The sequence below is a fragment of the Schistocerca piceifrons genome, chromosome X (assembly GCF_021461385.2).
Source record: "Schistocerca piceifrons isolate TAMUIC-IGC-003096 chromosome X, iqSchPice1.1, whole genome shotgun sequence".
Classification (NCBI taxonomy): domain Eukaryota; kingdom Metazoa; phylum Arthropoda; class Insecta; order Orthoptera; family Acrididae; genus Schistocerca; species Schistocerca piceifrons.
In genome coordinates this window covers 379,494,185-379,519,995 of record NC_060149.1, presented here as the reverse complement: position 1 = coordinate 379,519,995, position 25,811 = coordinate 379,494,185, and the positions used below count along the sequence as shown (strand labels likewise).

At 43.4% G+C, this 25,811-nt stretch overlaps 1 protein-coding gene across 1 annotated transcript in view; it reads right to left on the bottom strand.

Annotated features, from left to right (window-relative positions):
* LOC124721705 (nascent polypeptide-associated complex subunit alpha, muscle-specific form-like) overlaps positions 1-3,016 on the bottom strand; it is a 43,601-nt gene extending 40,585 nt beyond the window's left edge. The window contains exon 1 of the mRNA XM_047246791.1: positions 2,895-3,016. The gene's annotated coding sequence lies outside the window, so the exon portion shown is untranslated. The remainder of the gene's footprint in view (positions 1-2,894) is intronic.
* Between the last annotated feature and the right edge of the window lie 22,795 nt (positions 3,017-25,811).

Genomic DNA, 25,811 nt, shown 5'->3' with positions numbered 1-25,811 from the left:
TTTTGTTTCCTTTACTGCTTGCTCAATATAAAGATTGAATAACATCGGGGAGAGGCTACAACCCTGTCTCACTCCCTTCCCAACCGCTGCTTCCCTTTCGTGCCCCTCGACTCTTATAACTGGCATCTGGTTTCTGTACAAATAGTAAATAGCCTTTCGCTCCCTGTATTTTACCCCTGCCACCTTTAGAATTTGAAAGAGACTATTCCAGTCAACATTGTCAAAAACTTTCTCTAAGTCTACAAATGCTAGAAATGTATTTTGCAGCTGTGACTTATTAAACTGATAGTTCGGTAATTTTCACATCTGTCAACACCTGCTTTCTCTGGGATTGGAATTGTTATATTCTTCTTGAAGTCTGAGGGTATTTCGCCTGTCTGATACATCTTGCTCACCAGATGGTAGAGTTTTGTCAGGACTGGCTCTCCCAGGGCCGTCAGTAGTTCCAATGGAATATTGTCTACTGCCGGGGCCTTGTTTCGACTCAGATCTTTCAGTGCCCTGTCAAACTCTTCACGCAGTATCGTAACTCCCATTTCAGCTTCATCTACATCCTCTTCCATATCCATAATATTGTCCTCAAGTACATCGCCCATGTATTGACCCTCTATATACTCCTTTCACCTTTCTGCTTTCCCTTCTTTGCTTAGAACTGAGTTTCCATCTGAGCTCTTGATATTCATACAAGTGGCTCTCTTTTCTCCAAAGGTCTCTTTAATTTTCCTGTAGGCAGTATCTATCCTACCCCTAGTGAGATAAGCCTCTACAGCGTTATCAGCTTCTAACAGTTTGGAAGGGGTCTCATTGTGGATATGGTCGAATCGTGCAATATGCCGCTTTCTAGGGGCATGCCGCTTTCAAGGGGCATTTGGGTGCAACAGTGGCCCAATGTTGGGCTGCATGCCGACATGAGAGCAGCTACATTTGTCGTCAAACTTCCTGTCGACCACGTCTGACCACCACAAGAAAGGATCGCCATATTACATTGTAACCCCTTCACATCTATGTCTGTCATCCGAGAACAAATAATGTATTTTCTTCATCATTCCGTGTCATCGTGACCATTGGTCGGAGACTAGCAACAGCCAGACTAGAGAATTACCATCCCACGCGTAGGCTACCGATAACACCACAACACAAACATCTGCGTTTCGAATTGTGCCGTGAATGGGAAGCATGGACTGCTGATCAATAGTGTCGTGTTGAGTTCAAGACTACTACGGATGACCACTGTCTGCGAGTATGGAGGCGACCTGGGGAAAGGCCTCTTTCTACCAATATTTTGAAGCGGCATAACGATGTCATTTTTGGCGTCATGGTATAGGAAGTCATCGGGTATGTGTCAGCATTGAATCATAACTGTCACAGAGTAATATGTATCTCTCTTTTCTCCCTACAAGGTAACGGCGAAATGTCCGATGCTTTAAATCACGGAAACCGTGACGGCTAGGGCAATGTGCGAATCTCGATTACCCTCATGAGTAAAGGTCTTAAGTAGCGGAGGTCTGTTATTGCTTTCCTTCGACCTATTGGCGACTAAGGACACATGCCCAACTGTATTGTATGACTAACTGTGATTTTTAGTTTTGTTGTGCAATGTCCTGTTAATGTGACAACGGATCAGGTCGCAGTGGAACACGGGGAAAGAATCAAAGAGTCAAATGTTGTGTTAGAACAAAGTATACACTTTGCGAAAGAAACAAAATGAGCCATCGACCTCAACATCCCTAACCAATCTGCTGAATAACATCAACATTACGTTATCCTCTCTCACAATAAGGGATTGCAGAATGGTTTAAAATTATAGCGTGGATATCGAGCGCACACCTTGGTACTCAATACATGTAACGAGAAATGTCGTCCCCCATATCACCGAAAATATCGTTTGACGATTCGAACTGATTATTTAGGTATCGAGAACCACCACTTCAACAAATTTGAAAGATATTCGCCACGAATATAGTCATTTTTTACTGTAAAATTTGTGTATTATATTTCCAATTTAAGTAAAACTCACACAGTACTTTCCTAAGTGTAATAATAAATTTACGAAGTAATAATGAAAAAACATCGCTCTCCTATTGCACGCCAATATGTCCATGATACCGTAACATCACAATCTACAGTTTTACGTTCAATAAGACCAAGAAGGAAGCACAGATGTTTTATTTCACCGCTTGGTAAAAACAATAGGTACGCTCCGTTCTGCGTGCCGCCTCAGGTTAGCATTATATGTATATCAAATCAATATGCATTCAGACGCGTGGAGCTAGGTACAAGCGGAGACTACTTATTGAATACAACAGAAAAAGAAACAGATAACCAAGAGCAGCTGGTTGAATTTCTTTTCGTTTTTATAGTAACGGTTCGTGAGGAACAAAGCACTCTCCTTAACGATAACCTGTACTGAATGGTAGCCTAAGGGCGAACACTTGTAATGGTCTCAACAACGAAATCTCCTATTTAAGCCTCATGCAGGTAACGAAACCAGGTTCATCACAGCTTTTGAAGACGTGTTGTTTGTGTAAGCATTATCAACTTCGATGTTGTGGAATGTGAAATGAAGCTTAAGGTAAAATATGAGCAACAATGCGAAACACAAATATGTGTATACACTTCTTCACAGGTTTCCTTAAGGAACTTGATTACGGACGTATTCTGGCTCATTAAAAAGCCTAGGAATAAAGAAACTATTAAACGTTGTGAGAATTTTTATTCCGAAGCTTCGAAATTTCAAACACTATAGCAGGCTGTGTAAATCTTCACTGATCGCCTTTGGTATTGTACTTTTTACGCTAAATCTGGAGGCCGGATCAGTAGGAATTATCACTCAATTTTTATTACCTATAATATCAACAGGAGAATTAACTATGCACTATATTTCTAGGCATTACCTTTGCTTCTCGGTGCACCTGCCAGCGTTGTGCAGCTTTCTGTACACTTTCGACTGAGGTGCAGTCCACGCTTGTAGTGTTCCTTTCACGTCTTGGTCAGAGCTGAACCAACAGCCTCTAAGGGCGCTTTTAAGAGGATAAAAACTGTGGTATCGCGAAAGAATGGGACCGGAATTATTCACAGGATGCTCCGTATCTCAAAACCACGATTTCTCAAGAGCGGACACTACAATGCGGTCGCTCTTTGTCATAGTGCACAGAAGCTTTTTTCAGAAAAAGTCCCTGACGTGTGAAGCTTGAGTTTATTCGGCGTACAAAATGTTCAAACAATTTATGAGAATTTAGCCGGGTGACGTCTTCGACAACCGCCGATATTTCGACAGGTGTACACCCTGTCGCCGGCCAGTGTGGCCGAGCGTTTCTAGGCGCTACAGTCTGGAACCGCGCGACCGCTACGGTCGCACGTTCGAATCCTGCCTCGGGAATGGATGTGTGTGGTGTCCTTAGGTTAGTTAGCACTTCTATAAACAGACAGGTGGAGCTCCGATGGGGTGCCCTTTTCCACCTGTTGTTGCCAATCTGTTTATGGAAAATTTCGAGGAATAAGCACTATAGATAGCGGCATTGAAACCTGCGTTCAGATATGTAGACGGCACTTTTATTATTTGGCCTCACTGAAGTGTGAACTTAAACACCTTTTTAGAACACCTGCGCCGGCCGCTGTGGCGGAGCGGTTCTAGGCGCTTCAGTCCGGAACCGTGCTGCTGCTGCTGCGGTCGCAGGTTCGAATCCTGCCTCGGGCATGGATGTGTGTGACGTCCTTAGGTTAGTTATGTTTAAGTAGGTCTAGTCTAGGGGACTGATGACCTCAGATGTTAAGTCCCATAGTGCTTAGAGCCATTTTAGAACACCTGAATTCAATCGACTCGAATATTCGCTTCACTATGGAGGTGGTAAAAGATGGTTGCCTTCCATTTCTTTATGTGTTGGTCAGGAGGAAGGTTGATGGTGAGTTGGGACATGCTGTTTGTAGAAAGCGAACTCATACTGACTTATATGTACAGGCTGATAGTTGCCACCATACTGTGCCGCCTGAAGGGGTACCTCATACCTTGGTTCACAGGGCCCACATCGTATTAGACGCTGAGAGTTTGTTATCTGAGCTAACTCGTCTTGAGTATGTTTATAGTGAAAGACAGATCAGATGTTTCTCTGCCTCGTGATGGCTGGGTGTTGTGTGATGTCCTTAGGTTAGTTAGGTTTAAGTAGTTCTAAGTTCTAGGGGACTGATGACCATAGATGTTAAGTCCCATAGTGCTCAGAGCCATTTGAACCGTTTGAACAGATCAGATGTGCGTTGCGCTATCGGCCAACCGTGCACCAGGTGAGTGATGATACTACCGAGGTGGCATCAAAGTCTAAGGCCATTTTGCCTTACGTAGGGAGTGTTTTCGTCAAGATTTGTCGTATTTTGCTAAAGTACGATGTGAAATGTGTTCTTAGACCACCATCTTTAGGTTTCGTAAAGGATGGTCTTGGTTTGTGTAAGGTGGGTGTCTATCTTTGCAGTTGTGGCATTTCATATATTGGTCAGGCTGTCACGAGCGTGGTGGATCTGTGGGCTGAGCATAAACATCACACGCTTACAGCAGCTTAGTAAATCTGCTATTGCAGAACATTACTTTGGCACCGGTCATGCAATTGAAAATAAAAACTTGGAGATTCTGGCGTACACTTCCGGCTATTGGTATCTTATTAATAAGGAAGCAGTTGAGATTATATTAGCGAGTGACTTTATAAGTAGGGATGGAGATTTTTGCTTAAATTCTGATTGGAATCTTGCTCTCTTCATAGCCAAACAACAGAGGAACAGAGTTAATGCTGTTTGAACCGTAATTTCTATTCGTTATCGACAATTTCTGATGTTGATCGTCTTTGGTTGTGTGGTGTCACTTGTATTTACAGTGTGTGTGTGAGAGAGAGAGTGTGTGTTGTGCGTGTGTTGTCTTTCGGCATATCAAATTTCTATTTATTAAATTTCCTTGTACAGCGCTCTCTCGTTGTATTTGTGCGTTGGAAATGGCACGGTGTGCACCTCTCGAACTATCGGCGGCTGTCGAAGTCTTCACCCGTCGGAATACGAGTAAGTTGTTTGAACAGATTTTGACGTGATATTCGAAATACGGACTTCATCTTGATGTAATGTACAGTTATCTATTTTTTGTGGAAAACTGCGACTACAATGTGTATGGCATGTGAACTTCATATAAACAGTAGCCATGTCACGGATTGCGCTGCCCTTCCCGTCGGAGGTTCGATTCCTCCCTCGGGCATGGGTGTGTGTGTGTTGTTCTTAGCATCAGTTAGTTTAACTAGTGTGTAAGTCTAGGGACCGAAGACCTCAGCAGTTTGGTCCCTTAGGAATTCACACACATTTGAACATTTTTTTTATAAATCGCAGGATTGGAAATAGTATATTTTGAGAAAACTTTGAATTCTATTTCGACAAAATATGTTCTAATAATCCTTTAAAAAAAGACGTTAGTGTAACAGACAGTTATTAATACAACAGCTTCCATTAGACTCCACCGAGATAGCGGCAAATCAAAAGAGGTGTCAGGTAAGTAGATTCCACTACCAAACCCATTCCCAGCAACCAAAGAAGACTTTTTCAAATTCTTAAAACGAGAAAACAACGATAGAATATACGTGCTGAAATGGTTCAAATGGCTCTGAGCACTATGGGACTTAACATCTGAGGTCATCAGTCCTCTAGAACTTAGAACTACTTAAACCTAACTGACCTAAGAACATCACACACATCCATGCCCGAGGCAGGATTCGAACCTGCGACCGTAGCGGTCACGCGGTTCCAGACTGAAGCGCCTAGAACCGCTCGGCCACAGCGGCCGGCTTACGTGTCGATGAAACACATCTATAGTACCTAGCTTTCGCTGATGTTACTATATATTGTTTGTCTTTAGTGCACACCAAATTTGGTAACAAATTGAGGAACTTAATAGTTCTGTGTTTAGGGTAACGGAAGCCAGCGACTGAACGGACAGCAGAATAAATAAACAGAAGAGTAATTATGGCCTGGAATTCTTTCGATAATCTAGCGTTTCCAGACTAAACTTACAGCCTGTCTGAGACGGTAAGTTCACAATCAGACATGAGTCGGGAAACGCTTCATTTCCATATTAGAGCTCAGCTTCGACAACTCTTCAACACATTAATCATGTACTGTGAAACGAAGCATCATCCCTGAACAATAAATTTGAACTACAGTGAGGGTTGACACATTGATGACTGAAACATTCACAGAAGTGTACCCGTGCCGGAAAATCAGCTGCTCATAGCGCCTGCGCATGATGTACGTGGCCGGCCGGAGTGGCCGAGCGGTTCTAGGCGCTACAATCCGGAACCGCGCGACCGCTACGGTCGCAGGTTCGAATCCTGACTCGGGCATGGATGTGTGTGATGTTCTTAGGTTAGTTAGGTTTAAGTAGTTCTAAGTTCTAGGGGACTGATGACCTCAGAAGTTGAGTCCCATAGTGCTCAGAGCCATTTGAACCATTTGAGCCATGATGTACGTGCTACGTGTACAGCAGTTTCTCAGTCTCCAGACAGTCATGTTCGACATTACTTGTTTCCACTGTCTTACGCTGACAGTAGGACTATCGTCAACTTTACGAAGAAGTTCCTCCTCCAATTGAGGTGCGCTCGTCCTTCTAGGCCTTCCCCAATCGGGAGTAGAAGGCTTAAACGCCCCATGCTTCCTAAGACGACGATCAATTGCTTCAAACGTTCTCTTGTCGGGGCACCGGTGTTCTGGAAATCTCTCCCGATACAAACGTAGAGCACCTACGCCATTACCATCCGATAATTCTTAAGCAAACGGGCAGCTGCCAAGTCCGCATCTGAGTACACTTTCATTGCACCGTACCGGAAACCGAGTGAGTGTTGAAATCTAAACAGCTGATGCTACGTGCTTGATGCTAGTAGAACACTGTAGTTAGCTGCATGTCAATACAAGCAATAAAGTGAGTAATTTGTTAACATTACCTTGGTTGAATTGGAACAGCAAATACTGGCAGTGAACTTAAGAATTATGCTTACTACATTTGCTGACCAGTCGTAACCAAGAGGATATTTTGAAAATGTTATGAAAGAAAACGTTTCGTGTAATGCTCGTTCGTTCTGTTTCTGTTTGTTTCCCATGATAAATGGGATTCTGAAAACAAGTACAAAATGAGTTCCAGCATGGGATTAAGGAGTCTCCAGGCCCATTTCGATATACACTCCTGGAAATGGAAAAAAGAACACATTGACACCGGTGTGTCAGACCCACCATACTTGCTCCGGACACTGCGAGAGGGCTGTACAAGCAATGATCACACGCACGGCACAGCGGAGACACCAGGAACCGCGGTGTTGGCCGTCGAATGGCGCTAGCTGCACAGCATTTGTGCACCGCCGCCGTCAGTGTCAGCCAGTTTGCCGTGGCATACGGAGCTCCATCGCAGTCTTTAACACTGGTAGCATGCCGCGACAGCGTGGACGTGAACCGTATGTGCAGTTGACGGACTTTGAGCGAGGGCGTATAGTGGGCATGCGGGAGGCCGGGTGGACGTACCGCCGAATTGCTCAACACGTGGGGCGTGAGGTCTCCACAGTACATCGATGTTGTCGCCAGTGGTCGGCGGAAGGTGCACATGCCCGTCGACCTGGGACCGGACCGCAGCGACGCACGGATGCACGCCAAGACCGTAGGATCCTACGCAGTGCCGTAGGGGACCGCACCGCCACTTCCCAGCAAATTAGGGACACTGTTGCTCCTGGGGTATCGGCGAGGACCATTCGCAACCGTCTCCATGAAGCTGGGCTACGGTCCCGCACACCGTTAGGCCGTCTTCCGCTCACGCCCCAACATCGTGCAGCCCGCCTCCAGTGGTGTCGCGACAGGCGTGAATGGAGGGACGAATGGAGACGTGTCGTCTTCAGCGATGAGAGTCGCTTCTGCCTGGGTGCCAATGATGGTCGTATGCGAGTTTGACGCCGTGCAGGTGAGCGCCACAATCAGGACTGTATACGACCGAGGCACACAGGGCCAACACCCGGCATCATTGTGTGGGGAGCGATCTCCTACACTGGCCGTACACCACTGGTGATCGTCGAGGGGACACTGAATAGTGCACGGTACATCCAAACCGTCATCGAACCCATCGTTCTACCATTCCTAGACCGGCAAGGGAACTTGCTGTTCCAACAGGACAATGCACGTCCGCATGTATCCCGTGCCACCCAACGTGCTCTAGAAGGTGTAAGTCAACTACCCTGGCCAGCAAGATCTCCGGATCTGTCCCCCATTGAGCATGTTTGGGACTGGATGAAGCGTCGTCTCACGCGGTCTGCACGTCCAGCACGAACGCTGGTCCAACTGAGGCGCCAGGTGGAAATGGCATGGCAAGCCGTTCCACAGGACTACATCCAGCATCTCTACGATCGTCTCCAGGGGAGAATAGCAGCCTGCATTGCTGCGAAAGGTGGATATACACTGTACTAGTGCCGACATTGTACATGCTCTGTTGCCTGTGTCTATGTGCCTGTGGTTCTGTCAGTGTGATTATGTGATGTATCTGACCCCAGGAATGTGTCAATAAAGTTTCCCCTTCCTGGGACAATGAATTCACGGTGTTCTTATTTCAATTTCCAGGAGTGTATTTTATTCCTCTGGTCATACATTTCGTTACATTCTGTATAACCAAGTTTGGCTTACGGCAGTGAGACATGGAAATTGGGCGCGAAAACAATGGACAAATGCACATTGGGAATAAAAGATGAGAGGCGAAAAGTCAAACAAATGTATCAGGGAGCAGCCCGCAGTGGAAGGCGTAATTGTCATTGTAATGAAAATGAAATGGTGATTTGCGGGACATATAGGAAGGTGGACGGATGGTAGATGGATCAAGGAAATTCTTAGTTGGGATCCAAGAGATAATAAAAGACTGGGACTTACACTTGATGGGTGATGTGTAGAGGACATGAAAAAACATGAGAGCGCGCATCGTTGAAGTCTGTAATGCATTAAAAGATCTAAAAGAGACTTTTATCCCGTAGTGGTTGTCAAATGTCTGATAATGATTATGTTCACACCCGCCCGCTCCTAAGAATCGTGTTAAGAAACTGTTCAACGTTTGGTGATAGTAACGGCTTTCTTCCTATTTCACGTCTGCCTTACAGCTTTGAAGTTCATTTGTATCCCTCTTTTCCGTAATGCAAAACTGTCCACAAAATGTGCTAAAACCATATGAAACAGCGTGTTGTTCTTTCGAACAAGTGAACAGGTGGGGAGTGACGCAAAAATCACCTGAATAAGAGAACATTTCACATGCGGAAACAGTAGTGCCATCTGCGTGTTGACACGCAAATAGCAATAATGACTATGCACAAAAACACATTAAAATTGAGGACACTTCTTAATTTCCATTCTGAGATATTTTAAAATATTCGAACAGTTAAAAATTGTTCAAATTACTCTGAGCACTATGGGACTTAACTTCTGAGGTCATCAGTCCCCTAGAACTTAGAACTACTTAAACCTAACTAACCTAAGGACATCACACACATCCATGTCCAAGGCAGGATACGAACCTGCGACCGTAGCGGTCGCGCGGCTCCAGGCTGTAGCGCCTAGAACCGCTCGGCTACTCCGGCCGGCTATTCGAACAGTTATTACACTTTTGAGAAACTATAAGAAAAAATTGTGATGTACTTACTAAAATAATAAACGCACCGCTGTTCTGTTACAGAAATTATTCACCACGCTCAGCTCATGGATTTCGCAGCACTAGTGGAATGTCGGTGGAGTCACCGCAAAGATCAAATGTGGTGGGTATTAAATGATAACGGAACAACTTCGCATTGCGCCCGTAGATTGGATCATTAGAGCTGCAAATAGTAAGTAGATGACACGAGGCAAAATTGCTGAGGTGAAGCCTTAAGATTGAAAACGATGATACAGAGCAGTGTGCAGTGTGCCTCTTTGCACTAAAATGACGCTGTGGTCAACATACTTGGGTCCGTTATCACCAGAAAGTCCCCTCTCTGGCCATGCTTAAGTAGGGTATGTACCATTTCTCAAACTACGACGAGCGTTCATACGAAACGCAACACTTTTTTTTTCTCGGTCAGTTTCGGTTGAAAAAATTGTGGACTTTATTATAGTACGACATGGAATATTCCCGCTTCAGCTACTATGGTTTCATGAAGTTCTGAGAGGTGGCGGCGCTATCTGTACCATTAAAAATGGCGTCTATAACAGAAGCGTATTCCAAGCAGAGAGCTGTCATTGAATTTCTTTTGGCGGAAAACCAGAGCATCTCAAATATTCACAGGCGTTTGCAGAATGTCTTTGGACACCTGGCACTGTACAAAAGCACGGTGAGTTGTTGCGCGAGGCGTCTATCAACATCGCAACAAGGTTTCGCAAACCTGTCCGATCTCCCCCTGCCGGCCAGCCGCAAGCAACTGTGACTCCTGTATTGTAGGAACGTGCGGACACTCTCATTCGAGGTGCTCGACGGATGCAACCGAGCTTCTCCCTCGCCATGACAAGGCAAGGCTTCACGCAAGTCTGCGCTCCCGAGCGGAGCTCACGAAACTCCACTGGACTGTTCTTCCTCATCCGCCCCAAAACCCGGATCTCGTACCTCCCGACTTCCATCTGTTTGGCCCAATGAAGGACGCACTATGCGAGAAACAGTAACTGGATGATGGGGAGGTTATTGATGACGCAAGACGTTGGCTCCGACGTCGACCAGTGCGGGCATACGGGCCCTTCCAGTATGGTGGCGTAAGGCCGTCGCGAAAACGGAGATTATGTTGAAAACTAGGGTTTTGTAGGCAAAAGAGTGGGGAGTAATATGGTTTGTTGGAATACTGAATATACTACTGGCCATTAAAATTGCTACACCAAGAAGAAATGCAGATGATAAACGGGTATTCATTGGACAAAATGTAGGGTTTCGCAGCGATCGAATGAAGGGTAGAGCCACGGGTCGTAACACATCTGAGATGTAACGTCCACTGTTCAAAGTGCCGTCAATGCGAACAAGAGGTGACCGAGACGAGTAACGAATGGCGCCCCATACCATAACGCCGGGTGATACGCCAGTATGGCGATGACGAATACACGCTTCCAATGTGCGTTCACCGCGATGTCGCCAAACACAGATGCGACCATCATGATGCTGTAAACAGAACCTGGATTCATCCGAAAAAATGACGTTTTGCCATTCGTGCACCCAGGTTCGACGTTGAGTACACCATCGCAGGCGCTCCTGTCTGTGATGCAGCGTCAAGGGTAACCGCAGCCATGGTTTCCGAGCTGATTGTCCATACTGCTGCAAACGTCGTCGAACTGTTCGTGCAGATGGTTGTTGGCTTGCAAACGTCCCCATCTGTTGACTCAGGGATCGAGACGTGGCTGCACGATCCCTTACAGCCATGCGGATAAGATGCCTGTTATCTCGACTGCTAGTGATACGAGGCCGTTGGGATCCACCGATTCCATATTCTTCTAACAGTCATTGGACCTCGACCAACGCGAGCAGCAATGTCGTGATAGGATAAACCACAATCGCGATAGGCTACAATCCGACCTTTATCAAAGTCGGAAACGTGATGGTACGCATTTCTTCTACTTACACGAGGCGTCATAACAACGTTTCACCAGGCAACGCCGGTCAACTGCTGTTTGTGTATGAGAAATTGGTTGGAAAGTTTCCTCATGTCAGCACGTTGTAGGTGTCGCCACCGGCGCCAAACTTGTGTGAATGCTCTCAAAAGCTAATCAAATGGTTCAAATGGCTCTGAGCACTACGGGACTTAACATCTGGGGTCATCAGTCCCATAGAACTTAGAACTACTTAAACCTAACTAACCTAGGGACAGCACACAACACCCAGTCATCACGAGGGAAAGCTAATCATTTGCATATCACAGCATCTTCTTCCGGTCGGTTAAATTTCGCGTCTGTAGCTCGTCATCTTCGTGGTGTAGCAATTTTAATGGCCAGTAGTGTAAAAGCAACCTGCTTTCAGAAAAAAAGTGTTAAGCTACTTAGTGGACGCCTCTCGTAATTTAAGTGAATGTCGCGACGATTCTCTGTTCTGTCCTTCTTCAAATGAGCCAGTGTTCTCTCTCTCTCTCTCTCCCTCCCTTCACCCTCTCACTCACACACACTACGTCAACAAGAGGCTAAACTCTAACATTACTTTCGTCTTTAGCGTCAGAAAGAATGAACCACATGGAACAGTTAGGCAGGCGATATTTACACAGTTGGATTATGCCAAGATAAAACGAAAATTTGTTTTTAGTGGGACGCATGCAGTAGTATCTCTGATACTTCATAATGACCCACCTATTCAGGAAATAGATTTCTGATAGTGTTTGGCTCATAATCTGAGCACCTCAGCAATATTTTCCATGTCAAGAAAGTCTTAATCAGAACTGATAGATTATCGTTCCGAACTTCGAATTCTTTTTTAAAAAAAATGTATTTATCGGTGCCTTATTGCCCAAATAACTATCTTATACAGTACACCGGGAAGAAAGCTTAATCAAACGATCTACCATTTATTAACGTTAATCATATCATGTCAGCCTTACAAAGCTCGGCATTGTAGAGCACACTATGTCCCAAATGGTTCAAATGGCTCTGAGCACTATGGGACTTAACATCTATGGTCATCAGTCCCCTAGAACTTAGAACTACTTAAACCTAACTAACCTAAGGACAGCACACAACACCCAGTCATTACGAGGCAGAGAAAATCCCTGACCCCGCCGGGAATCGAACCCGGGAACCCGGGCGCGGGAAGCGAGAACGCTACCGCACGACCACGAGCTGCGGACACACTATGTCCCATTCTGACACTATCCAATTATTTCTGAATGATTTTGAAAGCGAGAGTAATTTAACTCCGCTCACCGACTTTACTTTGTCCCTTATAATCTGTGGTTTCAAAGACAGTTAAATGTTAAAGAATTAATTGAAAATGCGAATAATGGTCCACGCTTATATAAAACTACAATATTTTCTTGTGTCAGGCAATCCAGACTTCATGTCTGGTGAAACATAGTACGAGTAAAAAATTCTAATTAGAGCTGTAGCTCAGGTTCTAGGTACATTTTTAGTTCCGCCAGTAATGAGCTTGTAGACTTAGAATTCGTGGCATAGCATGGCGAGAGCATATTACTTTTCAGTAATACCATACCTGGTGAAGTTCTCACACTACAAACCAACTTTAGAATTAGCGACTCGTTTCTTTTTTAATCCGGTTCTCTACACTGCATACCTTTAAATATGTTAGTGCATCTATTTTGCGTAAAGAAGGTAGTCAACGAAGGGTCTAAATGGTGAGAGTGTTTCTCACACTTAACAGTTTTGCATTTTTACTCTTACTCAATAATGTCATAATTTTGTGGGGTAACTCTTCTTTTAGGTAGATAGCCATTTTGGAAGCGCCTCCTCAAGGAATTAGACCCTGTAACCAAACCTTCAAAATGCAGGCAAACGTTAATGAAACCCATAACAAATGATTCAATACAGTTTGAAGAGAATAATACTGTCTACATTTGTTACATTAGAAGAAACCAAATTGTTCATCACTGATTACTAAGTCAATGGATCAGAAAAGAGTTCTATGTGGAGTCCAAATATATTTGATTACCTACCCAATAACCTACACTATCTGACAGGTATCAAAGCAAATTTTAAATTGAATTTCAAAGCTATGTATGTGGCTGCATACGCGTGCAGTCATGCCGATCACGGCCTGTTGAGCGTATGTGTGTTTCCTCTCGTATCTCGCATGCGTGAGTATATGCTTGTGTGCTTTCGTAACTGCGTGACCTTTCAATGGCTGTTTTGCGAGTATCGCGAGGGCGGGGTCGCTCTCTGCGACTAAGCACCAGCATTACCTCCATGTGGCCAGCCTGTTATCACAGACTCTCTTGCCCTCCGGCAAACAAATGACTTCCAGGACGAGGTTCCTCGGCCAGATTACCTGCTGTAGTCCATAAACAGCATGGTCTGAGAAGTCGGCATTCTACACATATTGTTTCGTCACATACGAAACAACCACTGAAGGCGAAGGGAGGATCAAATTTCAACAGCTCGAGGATTCTTAAAGTGACTACAGCTACTGCACTAAACACAGGGGGACAGATCCAAAAGTCCCATACAGAAAATGCCTTCGAGAATCACAGTTCTCTCAGTGTATAGAGGAAACAGTCTGCTGAATCACGTCCGAGTCAGGTCTCTGGTAGGAAAAACGAAAAATGTTGAGGCGCACACTGGACTGAGACAAGATATTACTTAATTTCCTCTTAAGGATTATAAAGAATTTACTAGAACTGATCCCAGAGGAATCCTAGTACAGGAAATAACAATTAATAAACTCGCATATGCGGGTAGTGTAGCGTTGACAAGCAATTACACGATGAAATTAGTGTTATTGGTGAACGGACAAAAATCCGGAAGTAAATAAAATAACGGAACTGATGCAAACTTTGTTGTTAACAGATTAATCTTCAAGGGAGCTGAATATTTCAATTTTTCATGGTGTCTCTTCAGAAAGAACGCTAGAACATGTTTAGAAGTGCAAGATATGATGAAAAGAAAAACCTTTTATAACACTGCAACTGCATTTACGTAGCTTGTGCAATTAAATACAAAATTTGGTTTACTACGGAGTATGCCCCAACAGAACAAATAGTCCTGTCGCGAAAAAGCCACGTATAACACTACCGTCTGCTATGCCATAACCTTAAAGTTGGAGGCAGGTCGTGAAATAAAACTATCTGGTTAAAGCAATTATGGTATAAAGCAACAAAGCAGTGTTACCCTCTGAGAGGAATTTCGTTATGTTGACCGTGTTGTACCTAACGGAGGTGGCTTATCGGAAGTGAAAGTCAGAATTACGTAAATATTTAAACGGTAACAAACAATATTTTACCTATCTACACTGTTCAAAGAATAAAGAAAACGGTCGCCAGCCTAATTAGGCCAGAGAATGATTGACACTCTTGTTCAAGAAAATAGATATGAGTAACTTTAACGAACAGACACAACCTATACTTTGCCACACGCGAGTGCAATGAACTCTGACACCTGCATATGTTAACGTTGAGGTTGGAGCTGACAGCTAGAGCAGAACAAACTATTTGCATAAATATAACAGATAACAAAACACACTATTACCTTGAGGACTTAGTCAAACTGAATGGTCTCAGTAACGTTACTATTAATATTCACTGTAGAATCGTAAATCGAACATAGGTTTAGTATCACTTTTCAGGCAAATTCTTATCTGGCATAAAATATGGATATGGTTCACAGCAAATTTAGTTACTGCCCATAGATTAATTCTCTCACTACCAAACACCTTTCTACTTAGAATGAAAATTAAATGGAGTTCACTAACAAATTACTTCTCACTGTCTTTTTAATAAAGAAGTTACTGTTTTCATAGATAGTGGTTTTTCTGTTACTTGTTACCTAGCGTAAGCACAATAGACAAACTGTGGATCCTGTTACACAATTAATATGCACTTTCAATACACAAGAGAGACAAGCACTTAACAAACATGAGTATATAACTTTCCACAAATGCAGTTCATGACTTTTACTGCAGTGAGACACAATATTGACATATGTGTAAAAAACGGACTCACCTTTTACAATTTACGACAGGCAGCACTATGATCAATCACTAAACAAAACTTTATAAGCCACAGTTTTGAGAACATTCACTTTAGGAGTTGGCAACAAATATTAATACGCAGTTTTAATAGAAAATTATGTTCAACAAGCATTATTTACTATATTACTCAATTCTGCTACATAAACTTTAACTTTCTTTTTACTTTGTTCAAGTGGCATTAATTAGTAAAACACTGGGATTTCCTATTTTCACAACATGGACACTCGGTAAGCAATTTTGACATGGGAAGGACCCTAAGTGGTTGTGTGACTAGGGATAAAAAATAAAGGTACGTATAAGAGTTCGAGTATAAGTTACCTTATATTTGCGCACACTAAAACATCCAATGAGCTGATCCTTCACCATACATTTCTACTATTCCTTTTCAGTGATTGCATAATGTGGTGGCGATTGCATGTTGGTAGATGGATTTGCGTATAGAACTGCTGGACTCTGTCATTTTTTGGTGGCGATGATAGATATCAATTCCAGAATAGTTCCAGCTCTATAACCATCCATCCGATGCATTGGAAAGCGGCACGGAAAGCCTCTCTAGGCAGCAGCACAATATGTAGCTTTTACATGAGCAGTTGACAGTTTGGTAGCTCGTCCCCGATTGACTCTTTGTTCCACCTTTCTATCCATGCCAATCACATTTTGCGCGCGCTACACAGTTCCGTTCCCGAGGGGAACCACACCGCCTTTTACATACAAAATAACTAAGAACCCTAAGTAAAGATCAGCAGTTTACATAACAGCAATCAAACATATTAAATAAAACAGTACATTTGCACATATTGACATTTCTACAAAAAATTATTCACTCAAATTCCAAACACATACAGTAAGTTTTGTCTCCCTCCAAATGAGATAAAGAATTTAGATGATAGATACACTACATTGCATAGAATCAAACCATGACATCAAAGTTTTTGCAAAGGAAAGAGCGAACACTTTTGTGCTATTAATGTAATCAAACAATATTTACAACATCTTAATTATAGAAAGTAGAACAGACAAAAACAGAAAAATTTATGTCAGTAGATCTATGGAGCTCTGGTATTACACTCTGATTTTTTATGTAAAAACTCTTAGAGCTTTTTAAATAAAACAAACCTTATTAACAGTCTACGTCTCTGTTCTTCATATCTACATATTTGCAGCTCTCTGACGCTAGAGGGTCCCAAATTGTAACCTATAACATGGCAGCGTGTAACTTAAATATGTCGCTGGATGAGAAACAGCACGCTGTAATCGAGTTTCGAATTTGAAGAGTTCGTTCACTCATGGAGCACCCTCTCCTGCAGCATAACAATGCCTGACCACACAAGAGAACTGCGACATCTGCAACAATCTGACGCCTTGGGTTCACTCTCATCCATCATCCGACGCACACATTTCTCCCAACAAAAGACCAATTTGACTTGAAGTACTCGAAGCTGTTCGTTAAGTTTTAGAAACAGGTGCAAATCGGATGGTGCCAAGTCGGGATTCGTATGGAGTGTGATAGATGACACGATACCAAGGCGTCAGATTGATGCAGATGTGGCACCGCTCGTTTGCTGTATGACATTGTGGTGCTGAAGGAGAGGGTGTTCCATGCGACACCAGCTCTTCGAATTCGAAACTCGATTGCAGCGCGCTGTTTCTCATGTTACGTTACAAAGTGCCATGGTACACGCTACAATTCGGAACTCTCTAGTGGCAGAGGGCTATAAATACGTATACGTGAACAATAAAGATGTAGAATGTTAATGACGTTTTTTATTGAAAAAACAGTAAGAATTTTTACGTAAAAAATTCGGAGGCATTACTTTTTAGCACGCTCTCGTAAATAATTGCTTGACAGCTGTCAAAGAAACACTTTACAGTTTTACCAAAATCCTGAATGAAAAGAAATCCAGAATTCGAATATATTAGTCTACGCTAATACTGGTAATCTTATATGGATGTGGAGCTTTAGCTTTTAGGAAAAGAGATGGGGAAAAGCGTTTACATTCGGATGTAAAATACAAAGAAAACTTTTTAGGATTTTTAATCGATGCAGATAACAGGGAAAGGAGTACAGTGTCACAGTAACATTGCCTGGTGCCGCGCGGGATTAGACGAGCGCCGGCCGCTGTGGTCTAGCGGTTCTAGGCGCGCAGTCCGGAGCCGCGCGACTGCTACGGTCGCAGGTTCGAATCCTGCCTCGGGCATGGATGTTTGTGATGTCCTTAGGTTAGTTAGGTTTAAGTAGTTCTAAGTTCTAGGGGACTGATGACCACAGATGTTAAGTCCCATAGTGCTCAGAGCCATTTGAACCATTTGATTAGCGAGCGGTCTAAAGGCGCTGCAGTCATGGACTGTGCGGCTGGTTCCGGCGGAGGTTCGAGTCCTCCCTCGGGCGTGGGAGGGTGTGTTTGTCCTTAGGATAATTTAGGTTAAGTAGTCTGTAAGCTTAGGGACTGATGACCTTAGCAGTTAAGTCCCATAAGATTTCACACACGCATTGAATGGTGATTGTTTCGTGTTTAAAGATGGTTAAAGATTTGGAAGTCATTACGCTCATACAACGTTATACCTTCACAAGCTGTAACACCTGGACCAGCAAAACGATCGTGTTCGGATATGATGGACGTACCATCACATGGTGAGGATGGTGGTGGGAGACATAATGTTGCACGGGCGTACTGACTTCCAAATCTTTGAACACGTTACACTCACCAGTCGACATTATTGTGTCACTCTGCTCCTTCCCCATGTACTTCTTTCCCGAAGTGCATCCGTCCTTGATGTCATTTTTATGGATGGCATTGCGCGACCGCATCGAACAGCGCAGGTGGAGGAGCTCTCGGAACTGGAGTATATTCGGCGAATAGATTGGCATGCCTGTTTCCCTGACTTAAATCCCATGGAGCACGTGTGGGAAGCGTTGGGGACACGTATTACGAGACAGAATATCAATCAAACACCTTTCAGCCGTCTAATTTTCAAAGTGTTACTTTATTGGGCTACGAGTTTCGGCGATATATTACATACAGAGACGTATTACAGGACGTCCACATGCACCAAAGACCATCAAGCTGTTGTCAATTACGATGGTGGAGAAATGGAAATCCCCCGCCGGCCGGAGTGGCCGAGCGGTTCTAGGGGCTACAGTCTGGAACCGCGCGACCGCTACGGTCGCAGGTTCGAATCCTGCCTCGGGCATGGATGTGTGTGATGTCCTTAGGTTAGTTAGGTTTAAGTAGTTCTGAGTTCTAGGGGACTGATGACCTCAGAAGTTAAGTCCCATAGTGCTCAGAGACATTTGGAAAGCCCCACCACAAGAACTCCTTACCTACCCTGTGGCCGGCGTGGGAGGGCTGGGCACAGCATGCATACCGTTCTGGTGCTCACGTATCCTATTAAGAACCATGTCTCGCCTTTTCTAATGTCCAGGGAACCATCACGAATCGTCGTGACTTTGTAATTCTTGTCTATACATAGAATTGTTAATTGTTTCCGTTTTATCACATGCTTATTTCAATCACCTTTCGCACCGTACTATATTTCAGCAGTTCTTTCTATGTATGATCCAGGTTTAATTGATCTGTGTTACTTGGCAGTGGCACATCATGTGAAAATTTGTTTTGTCCTTAAGGTTTGGACACAAGTGTAGACAGACTGATTCCCTAGGAAGGTTTGTGAATATAATTTATTACCGCTATGCCAGATAAGTCTAGTGGATACGAAGTCGGTCACATCGCTAGTCCCTGATAAGTTAGACAAATCAAACAATATATTCAAGTCAACAATTTTGGAAGCTTTTTCTAAATATACAAATTCTATAAGTGCAGATTAGTCTTTCTTAAACCTACCTTCTACGATAATTTCTAGAGTCAGCATTGCCTTGCTTGTTCCTACGTTTCCCTGGAATACAAACTAATTTTCCCATGGGTCGGCTTGTACCAGTCGTTCTCTTCTTCTGTAGATAATTTGAATTGATATTTTGCAACTATGAATTATTAAACTGATATTTCGGTAATATTCACATATGTCGTCGTCACATTCATAAACTTCACCAAAGTTACCGTCTAGGGAGAGCTGATATACTTTTCATAGATTTAATTTTACAGTACTGTTGTTTCGAATGTGTCACACGTCTAGACGGGTCTATTTGAACACGCGATATAATACAGATATTACTAAGCTCATCTGTGTGTCCATGTGAGTTTTGGAGAGTTCTGTGAATGCATACGGAGAGGTGATCTGATACCTGGAAATCGAGTCGTCGTTTCCCTGATTGACTTCAGGCAAATGTCGAGTTGTTTTGTTCAACAAGGCTACGGTCCAGTTCCTTCCCCACACTGTGCAACTGGGTTTTTCGTCTGAAATGACTTCGATGTCCAGGGCGCATCCACTATTTAAGATCTTATGTTTTTGATGAAATTATGGCCGTAAAATGTGGTCGTTTTACTAATTGTCTGTCTCACCAGGCAATAGTGGTATGAACGCACAAAACTGAATCTGTAAACGGAATAATTAAATGTAATTATTTGTTCGTTGAGGACAATAGGAAAAATTAAAATCTGTCATATTCTTCATGGACCACATCAAATTCCGTCTTCCTTAAGCATACTTAAAACTGTATGTTTCCCTAGCTGTCTAACCAGTATCAGATACAGTACAATCGATGTTTCAGATCATTGCGTTTTATCATGATCATCACCATCATCACCAGTCCTTCGACATCTTCTGCTGGATAACGGCCTTCTATAATCAGCTGAAGGCACTCATATTGCTCCTTAATGTTTCCTAATGACATCTATCTACGTTTGATTACGTTTTGTCCTTGGTCTTCCTCATCCATTGAAGTCAAGAGAGCGTTTACATGGTCCATCTACCATCTATAAGGGACAGCCAAATGTAAACGAGAAAGGTGGAAAAAAATAAGTGAACTATTTATTTTAAAAGTAATCACCTTCACGGGCCCGCATGCTGCCAAGGTTGCATTGAGTACGCTGCAGAAGTTTCGCTGGGAAGCCTTACACATCCTCCATACAGTCTCGATCTCTCCCCCATTCGATTTCCATATTTTTGGAGCTCTGAGGAAAGACATTCTGGCCGTCGATTAGATTGCGTACAATCATGGTTCCGTAGGCAAGCGCAAACATTTTTCCATGAAAGCATTGACGGTCTTGTCTCACAGTGTGATAAATATATTAACAGTTATGGTGATTACTTTTGAAGTTATAAGCAGTTTACTCATTTTTTTCCATCTGCCTTATTTTCATTTGACTGCACCTTATATTTTTCTGTTCCACTCACTCCTATTTGATTTTAATTACAGCTATAATACGTCTCCCGTTGGAATCTATTCCCTGAGCCATTGGTTTGTTTTCCTGCCTCCTTTAATAATTCCCGTCGTACATCACTCCATTACTCACTGACTTAATTTTTGCAATGGTTTTCCCACAGAACGTCTGTGTCTGACTGCTACAAGTCATAACTGGTAATGCACTTCCCATTCCAAACACACTGTAATCTAAGTTTCAAATTTACGTCCGATCATCCAGTAGTAGGTGAATGCCGCGATGGTTTCCATCAAAGGGCAACGCCGATTTCCTTTCCGATTCCTTCGTTTTATATAGTTTTCAAAACTACACGGTGCAGTCACATTAATGTGGGTGCCTCACGTGTTCGAAGTCAACGTGCAATAACCAATGACAGACGGCAGGTGGCAGCACTAGCAGTGTAGGGGTGTGTAAAACGGGCCCAGGAGACGCGGAAAACAGTGCAGGTGTTGTCGGAATCTGGAAAAGAAGCGATTTATCTGACGTCCAAAACGGCATGATCACTGGCTTGCGGGCCAAGAATGGAAGCATTTCTGAAACGTCTAAGTAAGTAAACCGTTCGCCTGCCGCCCTAGTTAAATTACACCATGCATGGCAAAATAGCACTATCCAGAACCAACGCCGAACCATCTGTGATGCACCACGGACCATATATGACAGGGGTGAATAATACCTGTGAAAATGTGTACTGGCGAACAGACGTTCAACTGTTGAGCAACTGACAACCCAGATGAATCAAGGGCCTACGAATAGTGTCACCTCAACGACCGTTCAGCGAACGTTGCAGGCGCCTGGTTCATGCACCTATGCTAACAACTGTTCATCAGCGACGATGGCTGCAATTTGCACGCCAATACCCCAACTGGACGTCCACTGAGTGTTGACAGGTGGCCCTGTCAGATGAATCACGTTCTATGCTCCATCGGGCAGATGGCCGTTGGCTTTCATGGCCGTGTAACAAGTGTTCAGGCCGGAGGAGGGAGCGTTGCGTCTGGGAAATGTTTTCGAGGCATTCCCTGAGTGATCTTGTCATTCTGGAAGGCACACTGGATCAAAACAAGTATGCATCTTTCACTGAGGACCGTGTCCATCCCTACAGGCAGTTGGTTTTCTCCTCGGCACGATGGCATCTACCAGCAGGACAATGCAACGTGTCAGCTGGAAATGTACTTGCGTGGTTCGAAGAGCACCAGTATGAGTTTACTGTACTCCCCTGGCGGCTAAACTCCCTGGATTTAAACTCAATCTATGGTACAACCTCGATCGGGCTGTTCGCGCTAAGGATCCTCAACCGAGAAAAGTAGCGCAGCTGGCCGCGGCTTTGGAGTCGACATGTCTCCCCATTCATGTCTGTACCTTCCAGAACGCCACTGACTTCCTTCCTACACGTTGACACTGCAAAGGGTAGTTATTAAGGGATCTGACAGGTGGTAAAAAAAAAAATGGCTCTGAGCGCTATGGGACTTAACTTCTGAGGTCATCAGTCCCCTAGAACTTAGAACTACTTAAACCTAACTAAGCTAAGGACATCACACACATCCATGCCCGAGGCAGGATTCGAACCTGCGACCGTAGCGGTCGCACGGCTCCAAACTGTAGCGCCTAGAACCTCTCAGCCACTCCGTCCGGCCTCAGGTGGTCACTTTAATGTGACTAGAGCTTGTATATTTAGTTTTTCATATGCATACCAGGTCATTTTTACTGTTAATTATTTTTTTGACGTGTTCATTGTAAATTATTTTATTTCAGTTGTAACTGATTTAGGTCAGTGCCACCCACAAAAGGAATGTGTTTCAGATATGTTCCACGTACACGCATTTCTCTTTACATCTATGATTCTACACAAGATGGGAAAAGTCTCCAAACTGGAGAATTATCGGTAGGTTTTAGCGTAGTAGAAACAGAATGGAAAGCACAGTCTTCGACAGTAGTTAGTATGCCTTGCATGTAGATGTTTTCTCTTCGACATGCTCATTGTTAATTATTTTAGTTTCATTATAACTGATACTGTTCAGTGTCTTCTGCACATCTGCAGATCCTATTAACACGCATCCCTTTTTCATAACAAAACTTAAATGTCTTTGTTTTCATGTAAGATCTTTCAGACAAGATGGAAAAACTCCTCCAACTCAAATATCTTTAACTTGAAAACTTTTGGGTAAGGTAGTATTTACCCTAGTAGAAATAGAACGATGTACAAATTCTTCGATTGTAGGTGCTATGCCTTGAATTTAGATATTTTCTCTTCGACGTGTTAATTCTAAATTATTTTAGTCTTGTTATAACTGGCCCAGTTTAATGACTTCCTCAAAACGAATGTGGTTCAAATTTGGTCCATTACCACGCAATCCTTCCTTGCGTCCAAATTGGAATACCTCTGTTTTCATGCAGGATTCTACGAATGACATGGAATAATATCTCCTGCTTGCAAATATCTAGATAATGTCACCCCCAACAGAAATCCAATGCTGCACAGATTCTTCTAGAGTAGTTAATATACCTGAAATTTAAGGTAAATACTTGCACATCAAATGCTGCAAATACGACTCAGATCCAATCGTTTGTGACGCAATAGGACATAAGTTGCCGCTGGTCATCGCATGTCGTCATTTCCCAAACCGTGTTCTCTGCGGGAAGTGAATAAATGCTCCGCGGAAAGATGTTAATAACATGGCGGTTTCTTCGACTTTTTGACGATACTGTTTTTTAAAATTTTTCTATGTTTCCTGTCTTATTATTTATTATTTAGAATTGATGTAAGCACCGAATAAAATAAGTTCTTCTCATTTTTAAAAATTTTATTAACCTTCAAAGTAAATAGGGTGTTCCATCAGCGTACCAAGTTTCTCAGAATCCCGTCAGAGGAAAAATTTGGGAAACCCTGGTCTAGGTACGTATAACGCCCGTCGCGAAGAGTCAGGGTGAAGGCAGGAATGCCTCGTGCTGCAGGATGCTTCTGGGTTTTCAACGGCCACGTTCTCCTGGCTTGCTTTGATCTCACCGTCACGCTGTCCTGGACAGCGCTCGCCTGCATCTGCTGCAATATTTCACACCCATCGGAGCAGCAACAGCCAAGGAGTGAGAAGCAGCACCTGTGGAAACAGCCTAGCTGCTGAACGCCGTGTAACGCCACTGGAATATACGACCTGCACTTCGAGTGCTGTTGCAGCGGCGGGAGAATACAGCTTATTTTTCTTCGCTTGATAATTGCATCAACGGGAAATAAACACAGTACCGTAATAGAAAAAGTAAGTTAATCATCAAATTTAAATTACTTATAAAATTTAGGAATGTAAGACCACTCAAAGGCAATCTCGATTCCGAAAACTGGATGTCGTTTCTGAATAATATTCGCAGGAGAAAGTTTATATTAATTTCTTGTGTTAGTCCACAGTCTCAATGTAATTTCTGAATGATGAAACAGTTTTGAAAAACCAGCGTAGGCTGTCAGTTTTATTATGCAATATGCCTTACGGTACACTATACATGGTGCTAAACTATAATAGATGCCTTTATTGCACTATGTATATATACATAGCGCAATAAAGGCATCATGCGTAACAAAACTGACAGCCTATGGTGCTTTTTAAAATGGTTTCGTTATTTAGAAGTTAATTTTAATTTTGTTAAACGTGTTATTTGAACACTATCTTGCAGAGTCTTAGTTTCACATTGCACACTATTTTATTTCCTGTTCTTTCTTCCACATTGCACAAGAAAATTTGGACCGATCGATACTGAGAACTTCTAGAGTAGTTGCAAGCAATAAAATAAATGCAGAGTACAGAAGCATCACGCTGGGTGGTTGGTTGGCTGGTTAGGAGGGGACCAAACAGGGAGGTTAGCGGTCCCATCGGATTAGGGAGGGATGGGGAAGGAAATCGATCGTGCCAGTTCAAGGGAACCATCCCGGCATTTGCCTGAAGCCGGTTGAGGAAATCAGGGGAAATCTGAATCAGGATGGCCGGACGCAGGTCTGAACCGTCTTCCTCCCGAATGCGAGTCCAGTGTGCGTCACCTCGCTCGGTAGACATTATGCAATACTGGAGATTAGTGTGCACTTTGAATTGATACTGACAAACAAGTAAAGTACTAGATATATGGAAAACAGGAAAAGGTAATATACACTACTGGCCATTAAAATTGCTAAACCAAGAAGAAACGCAGATGATAAATGGGTATTCATTGGACAAATATATTACACTACAACTAAAATGTGATTACATTTTCACCCAATTTGGGTGCATAGATCCTAAGAAATCAGTGCCCAGAACAACCACCTGATACGCCTGGGCATTGAGTCAAACAGAGCTTGGATGGCGTGTACAGGTACAGCTGCCCATGCAGCTTCAACATGATACCACAGTTCATCAAGAGTAGTGACTGGCGTATTGTGACGAGCCAGTTGCTCGGCCACCATTGACCAGACGTTTTCAGTTGGTGAGAGATCTGGAGAGTGTGCTGGCCAGGGCAGCAGTCGAACATTTTCTGTATCCAGAAAGGCCCTTACAGGACCTGCAACATGCGGTCGTGCATTATCCTACTCAAATGTAGGGTTTCGCAGGGATCGAATGAAGGGTAGAGCGAGGGGTCGTAACACATCTGAAAGTTAACGTCCACTGTTCAAAGTGCCGTCAATGCGAACAAGAGGTGACCGAGACGTGTAACCAATGGCATCCCATACCACCACGCCGGGTGATACGCCAGTATGGCAATGACGAATACACGCTTCCAATATGCGTTCACCGCGATGTCGCCAAACATCGATGCGACCATCATGATGCTGTAAACAGAACCTGGATTCATCCGAAAAAATGACGTTTTGCCAT